The sequence below is a fragment of the Taudactylus pleione genome, unplaced genomic scaffold (genome assembly GCF_031769625.1).
Source record: "Taudactylus pleione unplaced genomic scaffold, aTauple2 ptg000007l, whole genome shotgun sequence".
Classification (NCBI taxonomy): domain Eukaryota; kingdom Metazoa; phylum Chordata; class Amphibia; order Anura; family Myobatrachidae; genus Taudactylus; species Taudactylus pleione.
In genome coordinates this window covers 22,340,891-22,354,128 of record NW_028284410.1, presented here as the reverse complement: position 1 = coordinate 22,354,128, position 13,238 = coordinate 22,340,891, and the positions used below count along the sequence as shown (strand labels likewise).

Genomic DNA, 13,238 nt, shown 5'->3' with positions numbered 1-13,238 from the left:
CCAACTAAATAATAGGTTTATATTCATAAAAATTACATATATCGTTAAACCCCATGGGAAATAAAGTGTTTAATTCGAAGATCCAGAACATTTCACGTTGGGCAAGAAACTTGCTCAACGTGAAATGTTCTGGATCTTCGAATTAAACACTTTATTTCCCATGGGGTTTAACGATAACTATGAAATAGCTCCTTTTATATGACTTAAGACACAATGATAGCGGTATAATATACGTTATCATGTACCAAGGCGATTAAAGACAACTTTATAGATAAAAAAAGGAAGCAAAAGTTTGGACTACAGTATTATTATTAAAACATGTTCTTATTTATGATATGGAGGGTGATGAAGCTGAAATGCGATTGATTACAGGTCCTCGTGGAGCAAAGTCCATAAATCTATGCATAAGTGAACACATACCTACAACCATACCAACATGTCAATGCCCAATCTCGTCTGATCTTGGAAGCGAAGCATGATTGGGCCTGGTCAGTACTTTGATGGGGGACTCCTAGGAAGACCAGGTGTTGTAGTAAAATTGTGAATGGGAATAAAATGGCATATAGAATATGATATGGCTCCGAGTCTTGTTTTACAATTTTGCACCTGCATCAGTCACCTTTCCATCTAACATGTAATTTTTATGAATATAAACCTATTATTTAGTTGGTATCCATAGACTATTGTCTTTTTGTATAGTTCACTTTCTGCATTGACAATCAGGGAATGGAGTCTCTGATTAAATAGCTCATCATATTTGTGTCTGCCTTAATTTTCTCCTCTTTTTCAGGATACGTGTTAATGGTCAATAAAGACGTTTAGCATCCCAGAATAAGAATGCTAATTCCTCCCAGTTCTTTATTGAATGGCACTGGTCATAGCATCTAGGAACTACAAAGATGGCTGCCACAGGTTATGAAAGAACTACCAAGATGGCCGCCGTCCCTATCCGAAGTATTATAACGATCCATAAATATTGGAAGAACAGTGATGGAATACAAACAGTCAAGGAAAAACATTGAACATCTTATGTTAAGAATGGCAAACCTCTGTTTTCCGATTGACCCCGATTAGTGTTTGACATAGCACTCAAAACCATAAAGACGACTGCTACAAGTGGTAAAAGAACTACAAAAATGGCCGCCGGCTTCATGTAAAAGAACTACAAAAATGGCCGCCGCTTTAATGTAAAAAAACTACAAAAATGGCTGCCGCCTTCATCTAAAACGACCTCATGGTCTACTAATACAATTACAAGCGAGCGACACATCCTCCGGTGGGGACCTGGAGATGGAAAAATAACATCTTAATAGCTATTTAGTGGTGATGTAATATGGGGACTGGTAGTCACTTAACCAATACTACATGGAACAGGAAGTGACGCGGTGCGCTCATCCTGTGTTCTCCCTGCGTTCCACCTAGACTGGCATTATGTTAAACCAATACCAGCCCGCGGACCACATGACCGGAAATGACGGGGTGCGCCTCACATGCGTTCCACTTGGACAGAACTATAATCATGAAGCAGAAAAACATTGACTCACATAATTTATTTGCTTTCTATGTTTTATATTGTTTATAATGAGTGCCATAATACAAATTTTATTGTTAAAATCTGGACATTATATGGCTTTTTGACCTGAAATAGGTAACAGGAAATGATGTCACGAAATGAGGACATGTGCTTCCTGTACTTAAGGTATATAAACCCTGCTCTGTCTCTATGCATACACTTCCCCTTGATGAAGTCCAGAGGATGAAACGCGTTGACACCCTGACCTTGCACTTTATGAACTCTTCCCAAAATACTGCTGGAAAAGATAAGCTATAAATCCGATTTATTTTAGAAAATATATATTTATTTTTCACTAAAAATCGCTATTTAATATCTTTTAGTACTAGCTTTTTATCCATTATTTCTGTGTATTTATGTCATTGTGTGTTGTCTATGAATTGTTTTATTTAATTAAAAATTTTTATGCACATTATTTATGCAGTTTTAAATATATTTATTCATATATATTACACGGTTGTATTTATTGCACAAAGTCACTTGTATGTCACGGTCCTGGATAAGGACAAGGATATAAACACAAAAAATTGTTTTTGCACAGGTTGCGAGATTTGCACAGGTTTAATTGGTTCACTGTATATGCACTAGGAGGCGCTTGTGGTCAGCTATATTGTCATATATATATATATATAAATTATATATATATATAATATATATAATGTATTATATATACTAGCTGAAGTACCTGGCATTGCCCGAGTTTAAGTTATTAAGTTATATTATGTGATGTTGTCCAAATCCATCCAGTGGAAGGCCCAGAACAGGCTCCCTGGGTCAAAGTTCTACCCAGTGTGCACCAACAGTAGGTCTGAACGGGAATTCAACCATCTAGTATATCTTCTGGGGGATTGGGTATGGGATCCCGGCGGCCGGGATGCCACCGGTCAGAATACCAACAGCGGCATCCCAACAGTCAGAATCCCGATACCATTAGGTAAGTATCCAGTACTAACCCTTACCCCTACCCCTAACCCTCCCTCCTGTGCCTGAACCTAATCTCCCCACTAGTGCCTAAACCTAACCTCCCCCTGCCCGCATCCTAAACCTAACCTTCCCCCCTTAGTGCCTAACCCTAAACCTAACCCTCACCATAACCCCTGATACTTACAGTTGAGATGCTGGCAGTCGAGATTCTGGAGCCAGGATCCCGATTCTGTGGGGATTCCGATGCCGGTAGTTTGACCGTCAGCAGCCCGCATGCTGGGATGCTGACTACATCCCCTTCTGGGAACCATTGGAGTATTGCCACTCTATACAGTTTTTGTCCAAATCCATCCAGTGGAAAGCTTATAACACGCTCCCCGGGTAAAAGTTCTGCCCAACGTACACCAAGGGAGGTCCGACCAGGACTCTAACCCCTAGAACCTGGCAGGATCCAACTGGACCACTTGGTTTCATCCCAATCGGTGCAGGAGTGTCCGAATGCTGAGTAGGACAAACAAGCAAACAAACAGACCAATATTTATAAGCAAACTCATCAATTTCAACTAAATGTATTTTCATTTCATAATTACTACTGTAAAGTGTCATGTGCAATGTTTGACTGTTTTACACTACATAACTTAAATTCTTATTATTGTTTGATTTTATATTTGCTAAAGGTGACTCTCTCTCCCTCTCTCTAGATAGATAGATAGATAGATAGATAGATAGATAGATAGATAGATAGATAGATAGATAGATAGATAGATAGATATTTTACTTTCTAACTAACTGATATCTTTTTAGTGATTTTCTAATGTTACCAAAATTCTGACTCCTGGAATAACAAATGGGCATTTTTTTTGTTTGTTTTTGATGCAGCGTAAAATGTAAAATATTGTAAAAACAACATGACTCACAAATGATGTGTTTGTACTTTTTGCTGTGATTTCTGAACAGTCTGACTTGTAAATAAGTGTTGTAGTCAGCACCCCATATACACAGGGGTGCCAAAAGGGGGGGTACTAATTAAACCGGCCCGGGCTTGCTGGAGGAGCCCATCTTACACCACAGCAGCCCAGCATGCGTGAAAACTATTTTGACTCACTACATTTGAGCACCACAGTAGTACACAGTCGTTTACTACTTAGCTCTGTGGGAGACCCTGCTAAATCCTGTGCTCCTGCCTACATATGCTCTGTATGCTCTGCTCCATCACCGCTGCCTGTATACATAACTGTGAGTACGGCTGTACTGACACTGTGCACTACAATAATTACAAGCTCCTGGTTAAGTCTGTCCAGCTGGAGTGTCTACCAAACCGCTGGTGTCAACAATTTAATAACCGTGTACAGCACAAAGAAGTATACACATATCGACAATTATGACCTAGATCTTTGGGTGAATGTTTGGGTACCAGAGTCCCTGTAGATTCTGACTATATACAAAAGGCTGGTGGAACATACAACATTCTGGGATCTACACAAGCTTAGGGTAGATCAGGGCTCTACAACTGGCAAATGCGGACCAATGTTCTCTGACCGCCTCCATAAACTCTATTGTATGGTTTTGTCTTATTAAATAGTATTTGGCCTGCGAGCACACACACAAATCTCACTAACCAGATAGCACTGGTCTATATAATTGGTGCCCAGAGACATTAGAATAAAAATTTATTTACCAGACAGTTTAGGCAAAGTCATAAGATGGATGTTATAATAATAGGCAGAATTGTGGCCTCCAGCGTCTGGGCTTTTTCCAGTACATTTACGTGGAACATCAGGAATTGGGGGCAGCTGTAAGCAAAGAAACATGCAGGACCCAGCATAATAAGTGATAAGAAGATAATAATTATTATAATAACAACATATACAGTATAGCAGAGATAATAAAGTGAGGAGAAGTTCAATACGACAACAAAAGATAATATGTAATAATATAATACAGGGATTAACACACTCATATCAGAAAATGTGCATATTAACCTATAAAGCATACATATATATATATCTATATATCTATCTATCTATATATATATATATATGTATATATATATATATATAAACACACCGTATACTAGCTGAAGTGCCTGGCATTGCCCGTGTTTAAATCTTTAAGTTATTAAGTTTTATTATGTGATGTTGTCCAAATCCATCCAGTGGTCCAGAATAGGCTCCCCAATTGAAAGTTCTGTCCAGCGTACAGTACACCAACGGGAGGTCTGACCGGGACCTCAACCCCCTACTATGTCTTCTGGGATCCAATATTACAACTCTGTGAAGTTTTCATCCAAATTATATGATATCATCCAAATCCATCCAGTGGAAGACCCAGAACAGACTCCCTAGGTCAAAGTTCTGCCGGCGCACTCCGCTGGGAGGTCCGACCAGGACCCAAACCCTCCTAAAACAAATTAATCAATTTCAACTAAATGTATTGTAATTTTACAATTACTTTTGTAAGTCACTTACACACATTGTAAAGTGTCATGTGCAATGTTTGACTATTTTATACTACAGAACATAAATTCTTATTTGCGTTAGATTTTTTTATTCGCTATAGGTAACTCTGTATGTATGTATAATATATATATATATATATATAGATAGATAGATAGATAGATATATCTTTTACTTTCTAACAGAGGTGTATTAAGAGAGGAGGGGGCCGTCCGGGGCCCCCTCCTCTCTCCTGGGTGGCCAGCAGCAGGCTGACGGCTGAACGCAGCAGCAGTAGACTCTGGGCACTAGTCTGTGCCCAGGGTTTACTGTGCATGCAATTTCCTCACTGCACATGCACAATAATGCCGGGTAAATGGCCGCGCCAGCCATTTTCCGGCATCTTGTGCATATATTGTAAAAACATGGCTCACAAATGATGTGTTTGGGCTTTTTGCTGTGATTTCTGAACAGTCTAAAGAAGTATTGTAGTTAGCACCCCATGAAATACCAATGTGATCATAAGCTGAATACCACTTTCAGCCAGCAGGGAGGCTGCTCTGGTAGAAGAATGGTTTCAGGCTGACATATACATTGTGTTGTCACTGTCAGCTAGGCCCAGGACAGAAATTTGTTGAATAAAAGTTAAACAAATAGTTTTTATCTCATGGTTAATATAATAGAGATAATTGCAAATTTAAACTTTTCTAAATTAATTGACAATAGCACAAACTCCAGTAGAGCTGAGAGTATGATGTTAATCAGCCATTTACCCATTTATATATTTATGTAGAATTGTTATTCTCTGTCTCGTCGTTTAGTTGCAGCACAAAAGATTTCAGAATTAAGGCTGTATTCTGATGTGTAGTATAGCAAGTTGGCAAAACAAAAGACACGCCTACAGTAATCGGTATGCAGTCGGGAAGCCGGCGGACCTAATCCCGACAGCCGACTTCCCGACTGCTTAATCCCAGCGAGGGTTAAATGACAGGTATCTAAATCTAGACGCCTGTCATTTTACCGATGCCAGGAAACCGGCATCCCGATTGAAAAGATGCCGGGCACCGAGTGCGGACAGCCGCTGGGGGGAGGGTTAAGTTTAGGGCTCCAGGGGGGACTTGGGGTTAGGCACCCCCCTGGAGGTTAGGGTTAGGCTAGGGGGAGGGAGGGTTAGGGTTAGGCACCCCTGGGGGGACTTAGGTTTAGGCGGCGGGGAAGGGGGGGTTAGGTTTAGGCACTTAGAGGGGGGATTAGGGTTAGGCACTGGGGCGGTAGGTTAGGATTAGGCACCCCTAAGGGAGGGTTAGGGTTAAGGGGTAGAATTAGGTTAGTGAATACTTACCTAGGAACGATCAGGATTTTCATCCTTATCGGACTGCCGCTGTCGGGATTTGAACCGCCAGCCAGGGGTCCGGCGGTAAATCATACTGATTCCCAGTAATCTGATCCTCAGTTACTGTATTAACAATTGAACCACAAATGTAGTCTTATGCCACTTGTGTACCTGTAATGTTATCACTCATTAAAACCACAATATTGATAAATAATGATATCCCTTTTTACTGATTAAAGCTTAGGGCAGTGTGACCTGGCACTGTTTTACTAAGTGACTACTGCATTCATAGATGCTCATATACCTGTGAAATGACATGCAAGTGATACTGGCCACATCCCCTCCAGTGGCTCGGGGGCTACCAATAGGCCCTGCATATTTCCCAGCTCCAGGCCCCTGTGGCCCTTATCTAGCCCAGCCCTGAAAGGAGAATGTTCTCTGTTTTATCCTCAATCTCTATGGACAGCATGAAACTGAAAATGATGAACCATGGGTGCATAAGTAGTGCTTGCGTTTATGGGCCCTTAGGGTCAGGTCCATGGGCGCTGTACAGTATATTGTATTAAGTGAACAGAAGAGAAATAGACCCTAACAAACACTGAGCATCCACAATATAAATCCTATGTACATACTGGCAGATCTGTGAATTCCAGGTAACCTGACAGTATATAGGAACTTTATCCTGCAATAATGCTGTAATGGTGCATTGCTATAGTGCCATCAGCCCATGCTCCACAGTCATTACAGTCACTATTTATCATATCTCTATGGGGTGAGATCCTGCCCAGGTCACAGAAATATTGTTGTGAGGAATAAATAAAACCAACAGGGGAAAAATATGAAATTATCATGACTCACCTGGTCACAGGTCTGAGCGCCTGCAAAGACATCAGCTGCCTGTCCTGGACGTCCCCAGGGAAATGCATATTTCCCCTTCACAGCGCTCAACATTCTGTGAGCATTCGGCTTAATTTGAGGGAACATCCCTCAAGCACAGTCGCACTCTCCTTACTCCTCAACTCGACGACTAGCACTGACCTATGCTTTGGTAGTTGGTCAGCTGATTCTGTGACATCACCAGACATTGTATTCCCTGACTGCATGAGACACATTATACAGCCACCTATTTAGCACTACGTAACACATAGGGACAGATTGGGAACTTAATGTAGCCTAGAAAATATTTTAAAAGTGGCCTCATGTTCTAGGCAACAAAGGCTGCAATAACTTACTATTAGTAATCCCCCTTATCTCTCACCATCAACAAGGTTATAGCCAAGATCCAATACAAAATGGTAACCATAGGTGTCTTATACTCTACCTCAGCCTCTTCTCCTAATATCATATGGTACAAATGGGACATATTAGTAATGCAGTGGGAAGACTATGGTAAATCCATCATATAATAGCCCTGACCCATCACTCATTACTCAAATTGCATTTTAATATGATTAAACATGTATCATGGATTTTAAGCTTTGGCTCCAAGTACAGTACAGCATTATATTGTGTGTAAACATCTCACAGGCCTGTTCCTCCCCTGTATCCACCTTTTTCTCTTATTTTGGTTTTGCAAAACCATCCTCAAGTGTAAAAAAAATGATAAATAGTTTTTAAAAACAGCTAAAATCATGTAATTTTTGCAATCAAAAACTGAAAATTCGGATTTAAAATCCGAATGGTGAACCATAGAAAGATCAGAACTGCGACTCGGATTATTCCTGATTCTCGAAATTCTGGTGGTTTCGGACTTCTGGAGATTGAACCGCACATGTCTAATTATATCTTTATATATCTTTTTTTCTATTGAATAAATCTATTTAATTCTATTTATTAAACTATACTACCATATGTTAAATTTGCACCCAAATCTGAACTCTGATTTGGAAGCTGTCTGTTCAGCGGGTAGGTATTTATGTCACTTATCATAGCAAGCTCAAGCCTTCATGTGCTTTAGGAGTTCTTACAGTAACGCGGATATTTAAGCAGAGTGAATGTTATTTTCCTGTTCTCTATGCTGATCAGTGACAAATGCTTCTTATTTATCTTCTCTAATATCGCGTGCAATTTATAAATATATAGTCACATTTTCAGAATAGAAAAATCATATAGAATAGGGGTGACCTGACCTTTGTGACCTGGGATCTACTTTTTGTTCCTGCGAGATCCTCTAACTGTACAATGGCAATCGCAGTTGCTTATGGGATCGCTGGCATTAGAGATGGTGACTGCATCATTTTGCAGATGTAAATGTATAAGAAATGGCAGCTTTGCATAGACAGAGTCCACCTCTGATCAGGCTCATAGGCACTATGCTGCACACAGGTGCACTGATTTTATTCCCAATAGCTCTCACATACATAAAATACAGTATTATTATACAACAGCTCTCACATACAGTATATAAAATACAGTATTATACAACAGCTCTCACAAACATAAAATACAGTATTATTATACAACAGCTCTCACATACATAAAATACAGTAGTATTATACAACAGCTCTAACACATAAAATACAGTATTATTATACAACAGTTCTCACATACATAAAATACAGTATTATTATATAAAAGCTCTCACATACATAAAATACAGTGTTATTATAGAAAAGCTTTCACATACATAAAATAAAGTAGTATTATACAACAGTTCTCACATACATAAAATACAGTATTATTATACAACAGCTCTCACATACATAAAATACAGTATTATTATTATATAAAAGCTCTCACATACATAAAATACAGTATTATTATACAACTACTCTCACATACATAAAATACAGTATTATTATACAACAGCTCTCACATACATAAAATACATTATTATTATTATACAACAGCTCTCACATACATAAAATACAGTATTATTATACAACAGCTCTCACATACATAAAATACAGTAGTATTATACAACAGCTCTCACATACATAAAATACAGTATTATACAACAGCTCTCACATACATAAAATACAGTATTATTATACAACTGCTCTCACATACATAAAATACAGTATTATTTTTATATAAAAGCTCTCACATACATAAAATACAGTATTATTATACAACAGCTCTCACATACATAAAATACAGTAGTATTATACAACAGCTCTCACATACATAAAATACAGTATTATACAACAGCTCTCACATACATAAAATACAGTATTATTATACAACAGCTCTCACATATATAAAATACAGTATTATACAACAGCTCTCACATACATAAAATACAGTATTATTATACAACAACTCTCACATACATAAAATACAGTATTATTAAACAAAAATGACAAGCACAAAAAATAAAACATAACAGAAAATACATCCAGTCATTTTGAGGTGTACAGAGGTGCCACAAACTGCAATCTCCTACATTCCCCCCATACCATAAACTTGTAATGAACTCTAATTATCTCCACTGCTTAATAATATAAGGGGTTGTTTTATTTACAAAATAAATAAATCAGTTACTCAGTGTCTGTGTGTGCGGCGGGGAGCCGGTGCTTGCGGTGGCATGGTACCACAGCAGGAGGAGGCAGTGCCCTGGCAGCGTCAATATAACACAAACACTCCCCACACACTACCTCCGGGAGTGGATTTGGCACTTGCAGCAAGTTTGCTGCTATCAGTCCGGAGACGTGCTTGGAGTTGTGAGGAGCCTATGTGCTAGTGGAATAGCAGTTCCACATGACGCTCAGCACGCTCTGTGGAGCCAGGCAGGCGGACAGCAGCAACTGTGAGCTCCATGTGAGGATGTCATGATGTCACCCGCTTGCTGCACTACTGGGAGCTGGGCTTCTAAGGCACCATAAGCTGATTCAGGTTTATTTTGCTTCAGTTGATCGCAACCTACTGGCAGATGCCCAGTGAGCTACCAGTAGATTGTGATCTACTTTTTGGCCAGGTCTGATATAGAATAATGGAATATTAAGTATACAATTCCAGAGAAAAGTGATTTTGTTTTCTCCTCCCCACTGTATGGATAGCATGAATCTGAACACGATGGACCATGGGTGCATAACTAGCACCTGTGTGAATGCGCCCTTAGGGTTAGGACCATGCGCGCTGTATATTGATTTAAGTGAACAAAAGAGAACAAGACCCTAAGAAACACTGAGCATCCACCATAAAAATGTTATGTACATGCTGGAAGATCTGTGAATTCCAGGTAACCTGACGCTTTATACAGATGTGTCCACATACATCTAGCCTCCTTGTGCATTAAACAGCCCTTCTAGTCGCACCATGCTGTGGCGTGACTCGGTAGCACAGAGCGCCTATTCGTGCAACTTTTTACCTTAAAAATGCATCTCATTGACACCAATGTGAATAGAACACACAAGATGCTCCTGCTGATTAAAATGATATGTGACATGCCTCTAGTCTGTGTGCGACTGCGGGTGTATCTGCATGCGAAACTCTACATTACAGTGCCACAGCCTCTACGTTACAGTGCCACAGTCGCAGACGCACACAGAATATAGGCATGACGCATATCATTTTAATCAGCAGAAGCTGCTTGTGTGTTCTGCTTGCATCACTGTACGAATAAGACGCAACTGAAGCTGAGAAGTTGCACAAAAAGATGTCCGGCACTGCCAAGTCACATAGGGCTCACACATAATGTGTAGTGCAACTTGTAGCGCATGGAGGATAGATGTATGTGGACATAACTGTAGGTACTTTATGTTGCAATAATGCTGTAATGGTGCATTACTATAGTGCCATCAGCCAATGCTCCACACTCATTACAGCCACTATTTATCATCTATCTATGGTATGGGGTGAGATCCTGCCCAGGTCGCAGAAATATTATTGTGAGAAATAAATAAAACCAACAGGGGAAAAATATGAAATCATCATGACTCACCTGGTTACAGGTCTGAGCGCCTGGAAATACATCAGCTGCCTGTCCTGGATGTCCCCAGGGAAATGCATATTTCCCCTTCACAGCGCTCAACATTCTGTGAGCATTCGGCTTAATTTGAGGGAACATCCCTCAAGCACAGTCACACTCTCCTTACTCCTCAACTCGACGACTAGCACTGACCTATGCTTTGGTAGTTGGTCAGCTGATTCCCTGTCTGCATGAAACACACTAGGCAGCCACCTACTTAGCACCACGTAACACATAGGGGCAGATTGGGAACTTAATGTAGCCTTTGAAAATAATGATATAATGTTGCAGGCAAAAAAGTCTGCAATAGCTTATTAGAAATCCCCCTTACCTTCCACCATCAATAAGGTTATAGCCAAGATTCAATACAAAATGGAAACCATAGGTGTCCCATACTGTACCTCAGCCTCTTCTTCTAATATCAAATGGTACAAATTTGGCAAATTAGTAATGCAGTGGGAAGACTATGGTAAATCCACTATATAACAGCCCTGACCCATCACTCATTACTAAAATTGCATTTTAATATGATTAAACAGGTATCATGGATTGTAGGCTTTGGTTCCAAGTACAGCATTGTATTCAGTATAAACATATGATAATTTGGCACAATTATACTTTGGGCCTGTTCCTCCCATGTAATGTATTCACCTTATCTTCATGTGTTGGTTTTGCAAAACCACTGTCAAGTGTTTTGGATCAGGGTCTTTTTTAAAAAAAAAAAATGGATAGTTTTTAAAAACAGCTAAAATCATGTAATTTTTCCATTCCAAAACTCAAAATTAGGATTTAAAATCCGAATTCTGAACAGTGGGAAGATCAGAACCACGGCTCGGATCTGTCCTGATTCTCCAAAATTTGGGTGGATTCGGATTTCTGGAGAACCGATTCGCACATGTCTAATCATATATATTTATATATTTTTTTCTACTGTATAATCTATTTATTCTATTTATTACACTATACTACTGTTAAAGTTTCACCCTGACCAAATCTGAAATTTGGAAGATGTCTGTTCGGTGGGCAGGTATCCTACAGTAACGCGGCTGTATAAGCAGAGTGAATGATTCTTTTCCTGTTCTGTATGCCGATCAGTGGCTAGTGCTTCTAATTTATCTCTTCTAAAATCATGTGCAATTTATAAACATATAGTCGCATTTTCAGAATATGAAAATCATATAGAATAATGGAATATTAAGTTTATATTTCCAGGGAGAAGTATTTTTTTTCTCCTCCCCTCTATATATATAGATTACTGCTAAGTATCATTGTGTAGGATTTACTTTAACACGCTAATTTTTATTTCATGGGCACTGAGATCCAATCCATCACGTGAGATTAAAAATGTCACAAAAGGGCATAACTGGTTGGCACTGGGTAGCAATGGGGCATTTGCTCGTAAGAAAAGCATCCAGTGGTCATTTCATGGGTTTGTAGAGCTGTGCATATGGATTGTGAATGCCATTTTCAGTTCCATCTTCTACACACAGCGTGGCATTGGCAATCCAAAAACATTGGCCAGTTCTCCACTTGGACAAAGACCTATCCCAGATATTAGATAAGAAAGTAGCTATGGGATGGCGTCGATCTGGAAATCTTCGAGATAATTTTGTTCAAGGTCATTTCATCAAGTTCCCCAAGAAAGAGAATAAAACATATGGGTCATTTGCATGTGGTACATGCAAGGCATGTCAATACATGATCAGATGCAACACTGTTATTGATAAATAAGGACATGAGAATAAGATAAAAGACTTTATAAATTGTAATACCAAGGGTGTCATATATTGCTTAACGTGCAGTTGCAATAAGAGGTACGTAGGAATGACCTCGAGAAATTTGAAACTACGCATTTTGGAACATGTTGGGTCCATTAGAAATGCCTCTTCGGATGTGGCCAAATTTAAGAAATTAACATCAGTGGCACGACACTTCTATCAGACCCTCCAACATGACCCATTCCATTAGGTACAAAATGCTCTGCTCCTGGACTTCCTTCTTAATTTATGATTGCAACCACCTGAGGTGAAACACCTGTCTCATCAATTACCTAGTTCAACACAG

General features: G+C 39.4%; 2 pseudogenes; one reads left to right on the top strand and one right to left on the bottom strand.

Moving 5' to 3' along the window:
- The window catches only part of LOC148542967 (TOG array regulator of axonemal microtubules protein 1-like), a 33,650-nt pseudogene extending 22,377 nt beyond the window's left edge, over positions 1-11,273 (bottom strand).
- On the top strand, positions 419-536 carry LOC148542968 (5S ribosomal RNA; annotated as a pseudogene).
- Positions 11,274-13,238: the final 1,965 nt, after the last annotated feature.